Here is an 18474-nt window from a genome sequence, read left to right on the forward strand (position 1 = left end):
ACAAAGGATCATCCAAGAATACTATGAAGGACTATATGCCACCAAATTCAACAACCTAGAAGAAATGGACAAGTTCTTAGAAACATATAGCCTTCCAAGGCTGAACCATGAAGAACTGGAAAATCTAAACAGACCGATCACCAGTAACGAAATTGAATCAGTCATCCAAAACCTTCCCAAAAGCAAAAGTCCGGGACCAGATGGCTTCACTAGTGAATTCTACCAAACCTTCAAAGAGGATCTAATACCAATTCTGCACAAACTCTTCCAAAAAATTGAAGAAGAGACAGTACTCCCTAACTCATTTTATGAGGCCAACATTACCCTGATACCAAAACCTGGTAAGGACAGCACAAAAATAGAAAACTACAGACCAATATCTCTAATGAATACCGATGCAAAAATCCTAAATAAAATTCTAGCAAATCGAATACAACAATGCATTAAAAAGATTATTCATCACGACCAAGTGGGGTTCATCCCCGGGGCACAAGGATGGTTCAACATACAAATCCATCAATGTGATACATCACATAAACAAAATAAAGGACAAAAATCATATGATTATATCAATTGATGCAGAAAAAGCATTTGACAAGATACAACATCCATTTATGATTAAAACACTTAATAAAATGGGTATAGAAGGAAAATACCTTAACATAATAAAGGCCATATATGACAAACCCTCTGCTAATCTCATAATTAATGGAGAAATACTGAAGCCCTTTGCTCTACGTTCAGGAACACGACAGGGATGTCCCCTATCACCTCTGCTTTTCAACATAGTGTTGGAAGTCCTTGCCAGAGCAATCAGGCAAGAGAAAGAAATAAAAGGCATCCAAATTGGGAATGAAGAAGTTAAATTATCACTCTTTGCAGATGACATGATGCTATATATAGAAAACCCTAAAGACTCCACCAAAAAGCTATTAGAAACAATCAACGAATACAGTAAAGTTGCCGGCTACAAAATCAACGCACAAAAGTCCATTGCCTTCCTATATACTAACAATGAAATCTCAGAAAAAGAAATACAAAAAACAATTCCTTTTGCAATTGCAGCAAAAGAATAAAATACCTAGGAATAAACTTAACCAAGGATGTGAAAGACCTATATGCTGAAAACTATAAGACATTTTTGAAAGAAATTGAAGAAGACACAAAGAAATGGAAAGACATTCCGTGCTCATGGATTGGAAGAATCAACATAGTTAAAATGGCCATATTACCCAAAGCAATATACAGATTCAATGCAATCCCCATCAAAATCCCAATGGCATATTTTAAAGAAATAGAACAAAAATCATCAGATTTGTTTGGAACCACAAAAGACCCCGAATAGCCAAAGCAATCTTAAGGAAAAAGAACAATAATGGAGGTATCACACTTCCTGACTTTGGCTTGTACTACAGGGCTACAATAATCAAAACAGCATGGTATTGGCAGAAAAACAGACACATAGACCAATGGAATAGAATTGAGAACCCAGAAATAAAACCACATAAATATGGACAGATAATTTTTGACAAAGAAGCTAAAACATACAGTGGAGCAAAGACAGCCTCTTCAATAAATGGTGCTGGGAGAATTGGATAGCCACGTGCAAAAGAATGAAACTGGACTGCTATTTGTCACCATGTACCAAAGTTAATTCAAAATGGATCAAAGACTTAAGCATAAGACCTGACACAATAAACTGCATAGAAGAAAACATAGGTACTAAACTTATGGACCTTGGGTTCAAAGAGCATTTTATGAACTTGACTCCAAAGGCAATGGAAGTAAAAGCTAAAATAAACGAATGGGACTATATGAAACTTAAAAGCTTCTGCACAGCAAAAGAAACCATTGACAAAATAAAGAGGCCACCAACTGAATGGGAGAAGATTTTTGCAAACAGTGCCTCCGATAAGGGGCTAGTATCCAGAATATACAAGGAACTCATGCAACTCAACAACAAAAAAACACACAACCCAATTGAAAAATGGGCAGAGGACTTGAAGAGACATTTCTCCAAAGAGGACATACAAATGGCAAATAGACATATGAAAAATGCTCAACATCACTAATCATCAGAGAAATGCAAATCAAAACCACAATGAGATATCACCTCACCCCAGTCAGAATGGCTATCATCAACAAGACAAATAGTAACAAATGTTGGAGAGGCTGTGGAGAAAAAGGAACCCTCATACACTGTTGGTGGGAATGCAGACTGGTGCAGCCGTTATGGAAGGCAGTGTGGAGGTTCCTCAAAGAATTACGAATAGAATTGCCATATGACCCAGCAATCCCTCTCCTGGGTATCTACCCAAAAAATCTGAAAACATTTAGAGATAAAGACACGTGCTCCAATGTTCATTGCAGCTTTGTTTACGGTGGCCAAGACATGGAAACAACCAAAATGTCCTTCGATAGATGAATGGATAAAGAAGTTGTGGTATATATACACAATGGAATACTATTCGGCAGTAAGAAAAGATGATATAGGAACATTTGTGACAACATGGATGGATCTTGAGAGAGTAATGCTGAGCGAAATAAGTCAGACAGAAAAAGCAGAGAACCATGTGATTTCACTGATATGTGGTATATAAACCAAAAACAACAAAAGAACAAGACAAACAAATGAGAAACAGAAACTCATAGACACAGACAATAGTTTAGTGGTTGCCAGAGGGTAAGGGGGACGGGGGTGGGGGGTGGGAGATGAGGGTAAGGGAGATCAAATATATGGTGATGGAAGGAGAACTGACTCTGGGTGATGAACACACAATGAGATTTATAGATGATGTAATACAGAATTGTACACCTGAAATCTATGTAATTTTACTAACAATTGTCACCCCAATAAATTTAATAAAATAAAATTTAAAAAAAAAAAAAAGAAAAATTAAAGCTCAATTGCCTAGATCCTGTAATAGATGGTGTCAGACAATTCCAATGGGAAAATGATAATGTTTGAAATGTATACATAAAATGTCTTATATTTCAATAGTTTATAAAATGAATAGTTTTTAACACACGGTCAGATACATTACTTCATTCTGACTATAATATTCTTGAATTATTATTTTCTTCTTATGTATGAGGAATCTGAGGCCTAGAGAGGTTAAGTGGCTTCCTCAAGATTACATGGGTAGCGAGAAACAGCTGGAATGAAAATGCCAGTTTTCTAAAAAGATGATTCTATTTTTAGGAGACATTAGCTATAATCAAGATATTTAAGCAAAAGATTAAAATTTTCACTTTTTATGGGTAACATGGTAGTAAAATAGGAAAAACTATAGTTTTCATTATAGTCATCCTTATCAGGATTTTATTTTTGCATTTTTGAAATGAAGTGAGAAGGAGATAGATGATTAGATAAATAGATGATAGATAGATAGATAGATAGATAGATAGATAGATAGATAGATAGATAGATAGATAGATAGATAGATAGATAGATAGATAGATAGATAGATAGATAGATAGATGATAGATAGATGGTAACAGGATAGTTAAAATTATTATGTAAAACATAGTTGACTATATATTTTAGAAAAACATTTTTAGATTAAAAATGTTATTTTTTCCAAAATCCACTCCTAGGTAGTCTGTTTTAAACTTAAATGTCAAAACTTTTATTTCTCATTCATACATAAGTTGTGCGTGCCAAAGTTCTCCTACATTATTATTCAGTCAATTGGCAATTGCTGCTCTTCCAGGTTGTCAAGTTCATTTATTTTTGGTTATTACAATCTGTTCATATTTTTCCAATTCATCCTTTTATTAAATGAGAAAAGCTATCAAATAAATCTATTTAGGAAATGAGCAGCTAGTCCAAAAAAAGCATCTGTAAAGCTTCAGAATACTGTTCAAAGTGTTTTTATGTCCTGCTGTTCATTCAGAGGGCTACACCAATTTACTAATTTGAGCATAAGACAATACATCAATTTTTTTTATCAATTTTAAAACATGTACTTTCAAAACTCAAATATTCTTCCGATTAGTTCTAGAGAAGAAAATATCACCTTATGGGGAATAAAGTAGAGTGAAGAGAATCCAAAATGACTATCAAATGAATCATTCTTTACAAATTTTTAAATATCTTCCCTGTGGTTTTCTCTTAACATTTGGCATACATTTAATTTTCTTTTCCTTCTCTGGTTTCTGTTTATGAATTTGTTTTTGCAAGTGATTTCTGTAGGTATTTTAGAGACCAATATTATATAAATGGAACCCTTCTTCTAAGGCAGTCAATCAAATATTTCTATACTTAAAAACCTAGACTGTAAATTATGAATCCTTGAAGACATATAGCTTTTACAGTAGAAATTAACATTTATATAGTTCTCTCTTTGGTCTCATTTGATGCTTGTAACAATGTTGGAAATTAGTATTTATTGCCTCCATTTCACACGTAGGAGAACAGATTCTCAGAAGATAAATAAGACAGAGAGAAGAGGTTAGGTATACAGTAAAAGAGGAAAACAGCTGGAGAGACGCCTGAAGGTGCAGTTTCAAGTTCATAAAAGGAGAGACATGTTATCCTCTGAGCCTAAAGATGAAAAGGAAAGAATGGAAGCAGATGGCAGATGCATGTGTCTGAGTTAACTCTTAGCTGGTATCCTCTGAGGGGCAGGTCACTGGATAAGAATGAGAAAGACTGAGACTGAGAGAAATTGGGGAAAAGGCTGGTGACAATATGGAATAGCCACCACTGGAAACAGGAAGAAGTTGCCAAATGAGCTTCCAATAAAAGCATCTAGTTGGGCCTATGAACTTGTTGTAACAGGACTTGACATATATTTTTTTTTTCATTAAAGTTTATTGGGGTGACAATGGTTAGTAAAGTTACATAGGTCTCAAGTACACAGTTCTGTAATACATCATCTATATATCACATTGTGTGACCTATATTTTTAAAATACAAGAGATTCTGCTACCAGGTTTTCTTCATTAGTGTGGCAGGCAAGGGAAAAAAAAACCAAAAAACTGTCCACTGACAAAAGTGAAGAAAGCAGCTTAAACATTTTTAGAATGGCACATGACAGGGTACATCAAATATTTGAACTTATCCCCCAAAGTTTCTTATTTCATGTCTAAATCTTTTATCTTCACTTTGTATTATGAAATATTTCATGTGGAAAAACTATAGAATAATAAACACCAGCTTTGTCAACCTTAATATTTTACTGTATTTGCCTTGAAGTCTTGAAGGAAATTAGACTTTTCAGACACAGCTTAAGTCTCCTGTAGACCTCTTCTGTTTTCCATTCCCCATATTTTTACAATTTTGCTAGATGTGCAGGTATTCATAAACAATATCTTGTATTACTATACTTATTTTATAAATTCTATAATGATATCAAACTATTATTACCTATTATTTCTTAACTTGCATTTTTTATTCTGTTTCTTTTATGAGCACTGTCAAAGTTGATGCATACTCGTATAGCACATATATCGTGCTATTTATATAGCACTAGTCATTAATTTTAACTGCTGAACGGTATTCTACTGTTCGAAAATACCACAACATTTTGTCTGTTATCTAACTGATTAATATTTACATTGCTTCTTGCTTCTAGTTTTTCTCTCTCAAAAACAATGATTTAATGAAGTTTCTTGCCATGTTTCTTTATGCATATGTACCTACAAGTGTAATTTCTGGGTTAAAGCTTAAGCATCTTGTAATATGACCCAGTTATTTCCCAAAACGATTGTACTTACACTCTTACCTTCAGGCTATGTATGAGAGTTCCTGTTCCTCCTTATTTTCAACAGCATTTAGTATTTTCAGATTTTAAAAAATATTCCAATCTGACTTGTATGAAATATCTCATCCATATTTTAATTTGTATTTCCCTGACCAATAATGATTTAATTTATATTTTTACTGCCAATTGGGGCTTACTCATCTATGAATTGTGTGTGACATCTTTTTTTTTATTGAGTTATAATTTCTTAAACATTCTGCATACTAATCTTTTATTGGAAATATTTTTTTCTCAAGATATGACTTATCTTTGTTTATAGTGTCTGGTGTTTTTGTTTTGTTGTGTTTCTTTTTTTTTTTTTTTTTAAGGAGGGCGCAGCTCTCAGTGGCCCATGTGGGGATTGAACTGGCAACTTTGGTGTCATTAGCACCTCGCTCCAACCCACTGAGCTAACCGGCCATCCCAATTACAGTGTCTTTTGAAATGCAGAAATGTATAATTTTAATGTAAACCAAATGATCAATTTGTTTAACTTTTGGTTTGTGCTTCTTACATCTTATTTAAGAAAGGCTTCCCTATACTGAAATCATAAAGATTGACTCCAATATTTTTGCTAAATGTTTTAAAGTGTTGCATTTTCACTTTCAGGCCTTTAATCTGTCTGAAATTAACTTATGTATATGGTGAGATAGGGATTTAATTTTATTGTCCCAGCACCATGTATTAGTCTGTCCTTCCTAAATTTGTAATGACACCTCTTTAATTTACAAAGTATCTTCATGTGAATCTCATTCTTAGCTCTCAGTTGCATTACTTTAGTATTTAAACTCTGCATCAATTTGTCACTTTTTATATTTTTACAGCTTCATCACAGGTCTTTATATCTGCTAAGGTGAAACTATACGGTCCATATTCCTTAAATTTTTAGGACTATATTGACCTACTGATAGAGAATTTCTGAGTCAGCTTTCAAATTTTCATGTAAAATCACAAAAATTCTATTGGAACTTTAAGTGGGATTGTAATAAAAATTAAAATTAATTAGAAGCTAAGTGGTATATTTGTTCTTTTGAATTTTCCAAACTGCAAACTTTCTTTTACTCAAGTATTTTAATATATCTTTTGATAGAGTTTTAAATTTTTTCTCTATAGAGTCTAAAACCACATTTGTTAGACTTTTACCTAGGTACTTATATTTTCTCTCTTAAGAATTACATTTTCAATTTTTAAAAGTATTTGCTGATATGTGAAATTGCAATTAACTTCTACTTACTGTGCAATCAGTAATTGTGCTGCGCTCTCTTAGATAGTTCTAAGATTTGCCTGTAGATTATCTTGGTTTCTCTATGTAGACCATCTTTTTATCTGTATAGAGTGAGTTGTATTTATTTTTCTTAATATCATCATAACTTTCATTTCCTATTCCCAATCTACTGAGCTGATTAAAGCTTCCAGTATAATTTGATTAGAAGCAGAGATAATAGGCACCTTTTAATTGTTCTTAACATGAACTGGAATGCTCCTAATGATAAGTATGATGTTTAGTCATTATATTTGGTAGAAATATATGTTATCTCTATTTTTCTATTTCTAGCTTACTGTGAGTTTTTCTCTTGAATAGGTGTGGGGAATTTTATTAGATGTCTTTTCTATCTGATATAGCTATATTTCTTTCTTTGTATCTTTTAAAAAAGATTTTCTAATGTTAAAAAAATCTTACATTCTTGGCATGAATTCAACTTGCTCAAGATGTTTATTTTTCAGTATTTTAATATAAAAAGTTTAATACAAATCCTCTAGTTAAAATAAATTTCTTGATATGATTTCCTAATAGCTGTTAAAAACAGTCCTTTCGAAAATTGTCAAGAAAAGGCTGACCCTACCTTTTCAAGGAAGATTCTAAAGCCCAGATTGGGCAGTCCCAGGAAATACCTTTATGATAACGTGCTCCAGTGGACTGATTTTTCTTTGGGCCAACAAATATTAAGCACTGAATTAACCATGATTTTTACGGCCTCGGTATTCATTAAGTTATATTAGGAAGCAGAGACTGATGTCATATTCTCCCTTGATAAATTTCCTTGTTGAAAGCAAAAGGCAATTTCAAATCATTCCAGAAACCTTAGAGCTACATCAAATAGTAGGTGTTCAAAAATATGTTTGTGCTGTTCATGATGGTGGTGATGTTTTCTACAGTGAAAAACATCATTTTCAAATGTAACAGCTGATGCTTTCAACCTTTCGAAACACCTCAGTTTACTCACAGCTGCAAGTATACTCACTATGTGACCAAAACAGCAGCACCAGGACACAGTGTCACTATTAAATCACTCTTTTTCATCCTTGAAGGCCAGAGGGAATTTCTCAGTATTGTTCTGCTAAAAACATTTTGATTGTACCATCAGGCATTTGCTATAGAAAATGCTCTTTGCAGAAACCAAATACACACCGCAATAAACTTGAATTAAAAAAAAAAAAGAAAAGAAACCAAATACAAAAGTCCTGTACCTGTCTCCCTAATCTGTTCCCTTCTCCTACTCTGTCTCTTACATAGTAACCCTCTTGTTTTAAATAAATAATAATAAAAGATGTGTTATTTCTGCCTAAGCGTACTGAGTAAAATACAAAACAGAAAGACAAATATTTGTACTATATTTGATTATTCACTCCCATATATCTGGACACGCTTATTTCATTGTGAAATTTTAAAATAATTACCAGGACATTGGTGCAATATAATTTTCACTCCTCCCTCTTCTCTGCCCCCATAATTGGCAGTTTCCAACTTCTCTCCTTTCTACTATGAAAATCTCTCCCCTCTCCATTAAAACTGCCAATAATCTAGTTCAGACCTCAACCAGTAGTCTCAACTCTGTAAACATGGGGGAAATTTTTAAATGTTAATAAAATTGTTTATCCCCCTCCCGCAAAAAGAGCTTATATTTTCAGTGTCTAATGTTTGAGACAATCTATAATGACAAAAGCTACTATTGATATATTAACACATTAAATGATTTATGCTTTATTAATCATAATTATTTATAGATGCATTTCCCAAATATTGTGTGTGTGTGTGCGTGCGCGCGCGCGTGTGTGTGTGTGTGTGTGTGTGTGTGTGTTGTGAGTTTTGCCTGCCTAGCACCTCTCTCATTTGGGAAACAGGCTGCCCCCTTTTACTTTGGTTGTGATTCCTTTGCCACAATAATTGGCCTTGGGTCTCAGAGCAATCACGTCACACATGTCAGCAAACGCCACATGTCAGCAAACACTACTCCTCATGTTAGGGATCAGTCCAGGGCTTTGGCAAATGACACGAACTGGGACCATCAGAGCTCCTTCATGTGCCTGGGGAGAAGTTCCCTTTTGTGCCTAATGGTAAAGCTATGTGGATGTGAGCCTAAATGCTGGCAGCCACTGTCTCCTTCACAATGTCGTAAAGTTGGAACACAGCCAATTCATAGAGAACAGTAGAAATAAAAGGTGAAAAATTAAAAATATATATATTTTGCTTTTTGCATAAGCTGGTTTAAGTTGAGTTTCTGTTCATTTAAACTTCTCACTATAGGTTACAACATTGAAAAAGCAGGGTCTGAGAAAACCAACTGATCTTTAAAATAATCAAATTAATTTTTTACATTATAGAAGTAAAACATCACCATGAATTAAAAATTCAAATGTTACATAAGAATATAAAAGTAAAAGTTCTTGCTGTCAAATCCATAGCTCAACTTTTCATTGGAGATTTCTAAATTTCCTTCTATAAAACTGTTGGCATACACAAAGATAAAAGATATACAAAGGGGAGTCTTTTTAAACTTTGTTTAAATAATTAGTATCATATATATTAGTCTGCCATTTGCTTTCATCCTGGAAATATGGATCTTCTCCATTATTTTTAATGAGCTACAAAACATTCCATTGTAATGATATGCCATAATTTATTTTACTAGTTAGAAAAATAAATAGAAGTTTAAAGCACTTTGTTCCAATGAAGAAGTAATTTTTCTCCATATTGTTTGGATGCTAAAAGATAAAAAATTATCGCTTGTTTCACATGATTTTTCACATGGACTTACAATCAGAACATTAAGTAATGATTTTCATTTGAATGATGGAGTTGACTGTAGCTTAGTTATGCAGCTGTAACTAAGATGATGTAAAATTCAAAAATAAAGGAATTCCTTTCATTTTCATATCTTTAAAAAATATCTGCTAACTATTTAAGCATAGCAAATATTTGCATTGTGATTCGAAGTTGGACCCATACATTTAAGGAATTTCTTTCCTCATTCTGGATAGAGTGTAAGTGCTGCGAACAAGATCACACAGCCTTTTCATAAAGATGGCGCTGAAAGCGAAGAAGGAAGCCCCTGCCCCTCCCAAAGCCAAAACCATAGCAAAGGCTTTGAAGCACAAGAAAGCAGTGCCGAAAGGCATTCACAGCCACCAAAAACAGATCTGCACGTCAACCCACAGCAGAGACAAGCTCGACCACTATGACGTCATCAAGTTCCCCCTGACAACGGTTTCAGCCATGAGGAAGACAGAACAATACGCTTGTGTTCATTGTGGATGCCAAGGCCCACAAGCACCAGATCCAGCAGGCTGTGAAAAAGCTCTATGACATTGACGTGGCCAAGGTCAACACCCTGATCAGACCTGATGGAGAGAAGAAGGCATATGTTTGACTGGCTCCCGACTATGATGCTTTGGATGTTGCCAACAAAATTGGGATCATCTAAACTGAGTCCAGCTGGCTAATTCTAAATATAAAAATTTTACATTGTACAAGAAAAAAAAGAAAAAAGAAAGATCAGACAAATTAAAAATATTTCTGAACCCAATGGTAACTAGAAAAACTGTTCTATAATCATTTTACATTTTTGATATTTTTAAGAAGCATGCCCATATTTCTTGAATATGTATAAAACTGATGTTATAGACTCATTCAATCAAGATATACTTTTTTCTTCCATTTAAATATGATACTATCATTCCTGGATTTTGTTTGATTTCCCTCACCACTGTTAGTCCTATGCACGTTTTGTCCCATGCCTGCTGTGCACAATTGGATAAATACACAGTTTCTTGATGTTTATTCTGACTAAACCGACCATACTGAAAAAAAATATATATGGTATCTGAATTACCTTTTGCACTCTGATCAAGGTGGCCTCAATAAGCTATATCTTATCTCCATGATCTGAAATATATCATTTTACCAAGTAATATGAGAAAAATTATTCAATGATGTGCCTTACAAAAGCTGGGATCTATGACCTCTGAGAAAGCAACCACGGAAGAAAGATTTTAATATAACTCCACTGAATAGTAAATCAACAATAGATAAGCAGGTTTAATTTTCTATAATTTTCCACAAGATGCTTCAACAGTGTGGCAAACATAGAACCTAGGTTTAATAAAATGAATATGTAGGAGGCCGAAAGGTTAATGTGACTCTTCTTTAAAAAGCAAAAAAGAGATTAGGTAGATTACAGTCAACACTACCAATCGTTTGAAATTTTGTAAAATGGTCAAATGTAAACTTCATAGTAGATAATAATAGATATTCTTTGCAGCAGAACAACAACTGAAGAAAAATTTTAAAATGGTCCCATTATACTTTCAGTGGCAGGCAGTCAGCCACAGCTTGTGCTGCAGCCTTTTTTGGGTGGCTCTCAGGGATCTGCCAGCCTGAGGTGAGCAGTGGCTGGCCATGGTGTTTTCAGGGCTTTTTGAAGTGGTCACAGGACCAGCACTGGTGCAAGAACTGTATCTGCATTAAATTTATAAAAACTACCAGCCACACCCCATGACTTCCCGGAACCCCACCCCACCAAGCTAGTGCTGCATCACTAGTGACACTGTCGACACTGGGTTAACCAGCCTGGACCATGTACCTAAGGAGGCTCTTTCAGCATCTGAGCCTTACAGGTAGCTAGCAGATGGCAAAAGGCCTAGGGGGGAGCCCTGGAGCTTTTGCTAAGCTTCCTAGGCAGCCAGCCTTGGTTCACAGAGAGGCTATCCCCACATGGATCCAGGTCCAGCACAGGCAGCAATCAACCACATATAGCTTTGTAGCTCCTACCAGGTAGCCGTGGACTGGTCACAAACAAGACTGAAATTGGCTTGCATGGGAATCCCTGCCAAGAGACACCAGAAACAACACAACCAGAGAACAGCTTCAGACCACCCCAGAGCACTACCTGATTAGCCCTACAAGTAGCACACCGATAGGTTGATCTCAACAAGCACAACAGCCCAATGGAGAGAATGCCCCTCTGAGGGGTCAGCCCCCACACAGCAGCTCATACACTGGGCCAATTCTCATAGCCAGTCAGCCTAAGAGTCAATTCCACCCAGAGATGACCGAAAAGCAATTAAGGCTCAACTACAACAGGAGAATATACACGACACACACAAGGGACACTCCCAGAACACATGCATAGGAGGTCAGGGACACTGCGCCACTGGACCACACAGTATACATACAACATAAGGCCACCCAGCAAAGACTGAGAGACATAGGAGATCTACTTAATACATAGAAGCAAACACAGAGAAGCAGCCAGAATGAATAAACAAAGAAACATATCATAAATAAAAGAATAGGAGAAATCTCCAGAGAAAGAACTAAATGAAATGCAGGCAACCAACCTACCAGAGACAGAGTTTAAAACCAGTGGTTATAAGAATGCTTAAGGAACTTAGTAAGAAATTCAACAAAGAAATAGTAAGCATAGGGGCAGCCAGATGGCTCAGTTGGTTAGAGCCAAGCTCTGAACAACAGGGTTGGTGGTTCAATTCCCACATGGGCCAGTGAGCTGCGCCCTCCACAACTAGATTGAAGACAATGAGCTCCTGCTAAGCTTCCAGAGGGCATGGCTCAGTTGGTTAGAGTGTGAGCTCTCAACAACAAGGTTGCTGGTTCAATTCCTGCATAGGATGGTGGGCTGTGCAATGACTTGGAGATGATGGACCCTGGAGAAACACACTGTTCCCCAATATTCCCCAATAAAAAACAAAGTTTAGAAAGAAAGAAGGAAGGAAAGAAGGAAGGAAGGAAGGAAGGAAGGAAGGAAGGAAGGAAGGAAGGAAGGAAGGGAGAAAGAAAGAAGTGGTAAAGTCAGAAATAAAGAATACAATAACTGAAATGAAAAATATACTAAAAAATATCAACAGCAGATTAGATGAATCAGAGTATCGAAATAGTGATTTAGAAGACAAGGTAGCAGAAAACACCCAATCACAACAACAAAAACTAAAACTGAAAACAAAAATAGTTTACGGGACATTTGGGACAACATCAGGTGTTACAACATTCGCATAATAGAGGTACCAGAAGAAGAAGAGAGGGAGCAAGGGATTGAGAACCTATTTGAAGAAGTAATGACTGAAAACTTACATAAACTGGTGAAGGAAATAGACATACAAGCCCAGAAAGTACAGAGTCCCAAATAAGATGAACCCAAACAGGCCCACACCAAGGCACATAATTAAAATGCCAAAGATTAAAGACAAAGAGAGAATCCTGAAAGCAGCAAGAGAAAGACAACTACTTACAAGGGAGCTCCCATAGACTATCAACTGATTTCAGAACACAAACTTTGCAGTCCAGAAGGGATTGGCAGGAAATATTCAAAGTGATGAAAAACAAGGGCCTACAACCAAGACTACTCTACCCAGCTTCCCAGATAGGAAAAAGCTAACGGAATTCATTACCACCAAACCAGTATTACAAGAAATGTTAAAAGGAATTCTTTAAGAAGGGGGAAAACAAACAAAAGAAGATAAAAAAATATTAATAATAAAATGGCAATAACTTTGTACCTACAATAATCACTTTAAATGTAAATGGATTAAATGCTCCAATCAAAAGACATAAGGTAGCTGAATGAATAAGAAAACAAGACTCATGCATATGCTGTCTACAAAAGACTCACCTCAGATTGAAAGACACACATAGTCTGAAAGTAAAGGGATGGAAAAAGGTATTTCACACAAATGGAAACAAGAACAAAGCTGGAGTAACATTACGAGGTCTGACAATTAAGTTCGTGAACTTGTTGCAACGATGTTGCTAACCTTTTTTGATCTCAGAGGCGTTATTCATTATGAATTTGTACCAACTGGACAAACAGTTAACCAATTTTTACTATTCAGAAGTGCTGAAAAGGCTGCATGAAAAAGTTAGACGAACTGAACTTTTTGTCAACAATTCATGGTTCTTGCTTCACGACAATGCACCAGCTCACACAGCACTGTCTGTGAGGGAGATTTGAGCCAGTAAACAAATAACTGTATTAGAACACTCTCCCTACTCACCTGACCTGGCCCCCAACGATACCTTTCTTTACCCAAAGATAAAGGAAATATTAAAAGGAAGACCTTTTGATGATATTCAGAACATCAAGGGTAATACAATGATGACCGTTCCAGAAGAAAAGAGTTCCACAATTGCTTTGAAGGGTAGACTAGACGCTGGCATCAGTGTGTAGCTTCCCAGGGGGAATATTTCAAAGGTGACCATAGTGATATTCAGCAATGAGGTATGTAGCACTTTTTCTAGGATGAGTTAGCAAACTTAATTGTGTGACCTCATACAACTGGGGAAGTTTTTCAGAAACAAATGATCTTGCCAAAGATGTAATGCAAGTCAAGTTGTCCCCATATTGAGCTACTGGGGCTCCCACTATTCTCATGAAAGAAGATCGATCCTATATCAGGAGAGTTGTTTTTGTAAATTTAATCAATAATCTTGAAACTTTTACATAGAAGTACAGAGTTAAAATTTTCCAAGACGGCCTTTCCTCTGATATCAATAGTCCTATTTTAAAAAGAAGAGCGACAACAAACATACAGTTGGCCTATGGCTTATCAAATACTCCCATCTTTCTCCAACTCTTCCATTCCTATGTAACATCACCTCACCATACCCTACAAATTAAGTTTCTTTAGCTGTTCACTTGGTAAAAGATGTGTTATTTAGCCTAAGTCTATATGGACCAACATAACCCAAGCTTAATAATAAACTTCAAATATTATTAATATAATTTACTGAGTGCCTATTATACATACAGCAGACACTATACCTGGCACTTTACAAGGCTCTACATGGTAGGCATTATCTGGGCTAATTCAATTGACACTTGAGTAACACAGGGGTTAGAGGCCCCTAACACCCATGCAGTAGAATAATCTGAATATAACTTAAGTCAGCCCTTTGCATACCCGGATTCCCAACGGCTAGTTGACCCTTGAACAACACAGGTTTGAACTGAGAGGGTCGACTGAAAAAGTCACATACACATGGACCCCTGCAATTCAAACTTTCATTATCAAGGGCCAACTGTATTCACAATGTTAACTATCATAGCACAGCCATTGATTTATCAGCATAGACACAGAGCATAACCACCAATATATCCTGGTGATTGCTTACAAGCTGAATATCAGCCCTGTTGTATTAGTAGGCTAGGACGGCTATAACTAAGTACAAGGTACTTAAACAGAAATGTCATGTTTTCTACAACTCTGGAGGCTAGAAGTCTGAGATCAAGGTGTTGGCAGAGTTAATTCCTTCTGAGGGCCACGAGGAAAGGATCTGTTCCAGGATCTGCTTGTAGATCACCTCTTCTCCCTGCCTCTTTGTATCATCTTCCCTCTGTCTATGTCTGCGTCCAAATTTCTAAGGAAACCAGTCATATTGGATCAGGGCACACACTAATGACCTCATTTTAACCAAACTTCTTTAAAGGCCCTATTTCCAAATATGGTCACATTCTGAGGTAGTGGTTGTTAGGACTTCATTTTTGAGAGGATGCAATTCAGCCCATAACAGCTGGTTACATCATCTCCATTTTAAGATAAGGAAATAAACCCTAGCTTAAGTATATCATTTAGGGTCATGTAACTAACAAACTAAAACTAGAATTCAAATCCAGGTTTGGGAGAGGTCAATACCAATGTCATAATCACTAAATATTTTAAGCAATTGACTTTTTAATTATTTGATTTAACTTTTTTTCTTTAAATCACTTTATATTTATAAAAATTTACATTAATCATAAGTATGTTCAAGCTAAAAGCCATTTTCATCAAGTTAGCATTATAAACTTCTAATCATATGGTATTTGATGTCATATGTATATTTTTATTTGCTAATTTTTTAAAGCCAACAGTCTTTCAGAACAGATTTAAGGAAGTGAAAAGACATACAATGAAAACATAAAAAAAAGATAAGAACTAATAAGGTAGGTGCTGGATTGGAGGGAAACAAAACACAGGTTGAATAACCTGAATAATATTACTAAATGCAAACCCTATTTCTGAGCATCTTTACTTACATATATGGGGATTCAGTTTAGCCTAAATAGGGAACTGAAGTCATGTTATGACATATTTATATTAGGAAAAAATATACAAAATTTGAAAATAAGGCAAGAATATTATAGCAAGCTCTTTCAAAATCATACCAGGACATTGTTTAACAAGTCCACCTGAGGGATATCTGATTCCCTGAGGGTTATTTGACTCCCTAGGAAACGAAACTTTATTTGAAATACTATTTACTAGTTATTAGGGTTCAGATTCTGAAAAATTACTTTGTCTTATAGAAAATGGATACATTGTTTCTGCAAACAATGTTTCTCCTGCAGAAATGAAAATGATTTCTGTCTATTAGAAAAGATAAGATAACCCAAATGTTACCATTGGTTGTCCTGTAGGACACTAACCAGTTTTGACTCTAATTTAGTTAGCATTCTTACCCTATCAATCATTTTCCACACACACACGTTTGTGTGCAGGTGTATATAATCAACTTTGTCATCTGTATCATTAATAAGTTAAACAGGTCTCTGAATCTTCAACATGTGCCCTATGCAATTAACTTGTTGAAAATGTCATTTTAACATCTGCTAAACTGATGGCTCAGTGATCCTCCACGTATCTATTTAATGAGTTGATGTTTGGGGCAAATACTACGTTTGATATTTTGTGTTTAGATGTTTAGACCGACTTGAGAGAGACAAGAGAACAAAGAGAATCTATGGGATTAGATGGGATCCTCTCTGACCAAGGTATGCAAGCAGAAGGACTGTCTGGATGAAGCCCAAAACACAGTGTTGCATTTGAGCCCAGCCCTGAAACAGGGAGAGGAAACTCCACATACCCAAACGGAGTCAGTAGGTAGCAGAGACGATGAGGCAGAGAGGACTTGAGCATTGCAGAGAGCATCTTCAAGGAAGCAAAGTGATTGCAAAGGCATGGGTGATTGGGCTTTGAAAGCCAGGCAGCTCGTGAAAAAAGGAATTTAGTCAGGAGGCCACAGCAGAGAGATATGTACAGGCTTACTTCTCATAAGGGATACCACCTTGAAATTCACAAAAATAATTGAGAAAAACTGGTAAAGATACTTTGGTTCCAAGATAAGGGATATGGGGTAGGGGTGATGCTTTCGCAAAATTCATATTGATGTTTGAATACAGTGTAAGGAGACCTGAGGATATTTCATTTATTTCAGTTTCAACACAAAATTTCAGTGAAAGAGTCACAATGGACCTTATTCTACTTAGGTATCCAGTCTTAAGGAATTCCAGAGTCACCTTTACATTATATTTTATAAAACTAAAGAAAATTTATCTCAGTAATAGGTAATACTACCCCATGAATATTAACATAAGAAAAAGTATTTAACTGTGGTTTTCAAACTTTGAGATTCTCTTTCAGCTAGCATGCTTCTAACAGACAAACGATGACAGACCAATGATTGTTTTATTTTTCAAAGATTTTGTAAACAAAGTCAGGGCCCTTATTTCTATAAAAATAAATGTTTTTTTTAGAAATTAAATTATCAAAAAATTATTGATAGCAGAACAAGGAGAAACTGAAGAGCATCAGGAAGGCAAAATAATTTACATCAAATCAGGACACTTTTAAGAGTAAAAGGGGGAGCTATTAATCATTACCCTGAAAATACAGTGTAAGTTAAGACTGTGTTGAGCAAATTGGAAATTAAGATCACTCAATGAAGAGCAGAAGTAGCAAAATAAATCTTAATTAATATTTTCTATCTATTTTTCAGAAAATATGGGTATCCTTGTGATGGACATAAAGATGCACTGCTCAGATCAGACCCCCATTCTTAAGGGGAACTTTCTTAAAGTTCCCCAACTCCTAGGACTGGTGTCAGTAGGCAGCCTTCACTGTCAGCACCTTCATAAGTATCTTGGCTACAGAAGACTGTCTTGCCCAAGATCATACCCTTCCTGAGGCAGCCCAGGTCATTTCAGTCCAACATGAGACAACTCTCTCAGGTCATTTTCGCTCCAGAGCTCCCCGTGGGTTGACTTCTTCCTTTTCACAATCCTGCTTCCTTTCTCACAGGTGTTTATCTCAAGGGCACTCCCTAATAAATATCTTGCATCCTAAACTCCATCTCAGATTCTGCTTCCCAGAAATCCCAACCTTGGACAGTGTTTGACGTTGATTTGGTAAGTATTATCAAATGGCAAAGTGGTTATGACCACAGGCTCTGAAAGCAGACTGCCTGGTTACAACCCGAGCTCCACCACTTACTGGCTAAATGTCTGTGGGTAAGTCACTTAGCCTAAAACATAGATAAAGCTAGAACCTACCTCATAGGGTTGTTGTGAGACTTAAATGAGTTAATACTTGTGAAGAACTTATAACAGTGTTTAAAACACAGAAAGTACTCAGCCTTAGCTGCTATTAGTATCAGTGATATTATTTTTAGTCCAAAATG

At 35.8% G+C, this 18474-nt stretch overlaps 1 pseudogene; it reads left to right on the forward strand.

The window, feature by feature from the left end:
• The first annotated feature begins 10050 nt into the window (after window positions 1-10050).
• Window positions 10051-10470, forward strand: LOC109449983 (large ribosomal subunit protein uL23; annotated as a pseudogene).
• The last annotated feature ends 8004 nt before the right edge of the window (window positions 10471-18474 follow it).

Source organism: Rhinolophus sinicus, linkage group LG07 (assembly GCF_036562045.2).
Source record: "Rhinolophus sinicus isolate RSC01 linkage group LG07, ASM3656204v1, whole genome shotgun sequence".
NCBI lineage: Eukaryota > Metazoa > Chordata > Mammalia > Chiroptera > Rhinolophidae > Rhinolophus > Rhinolophus sinicus.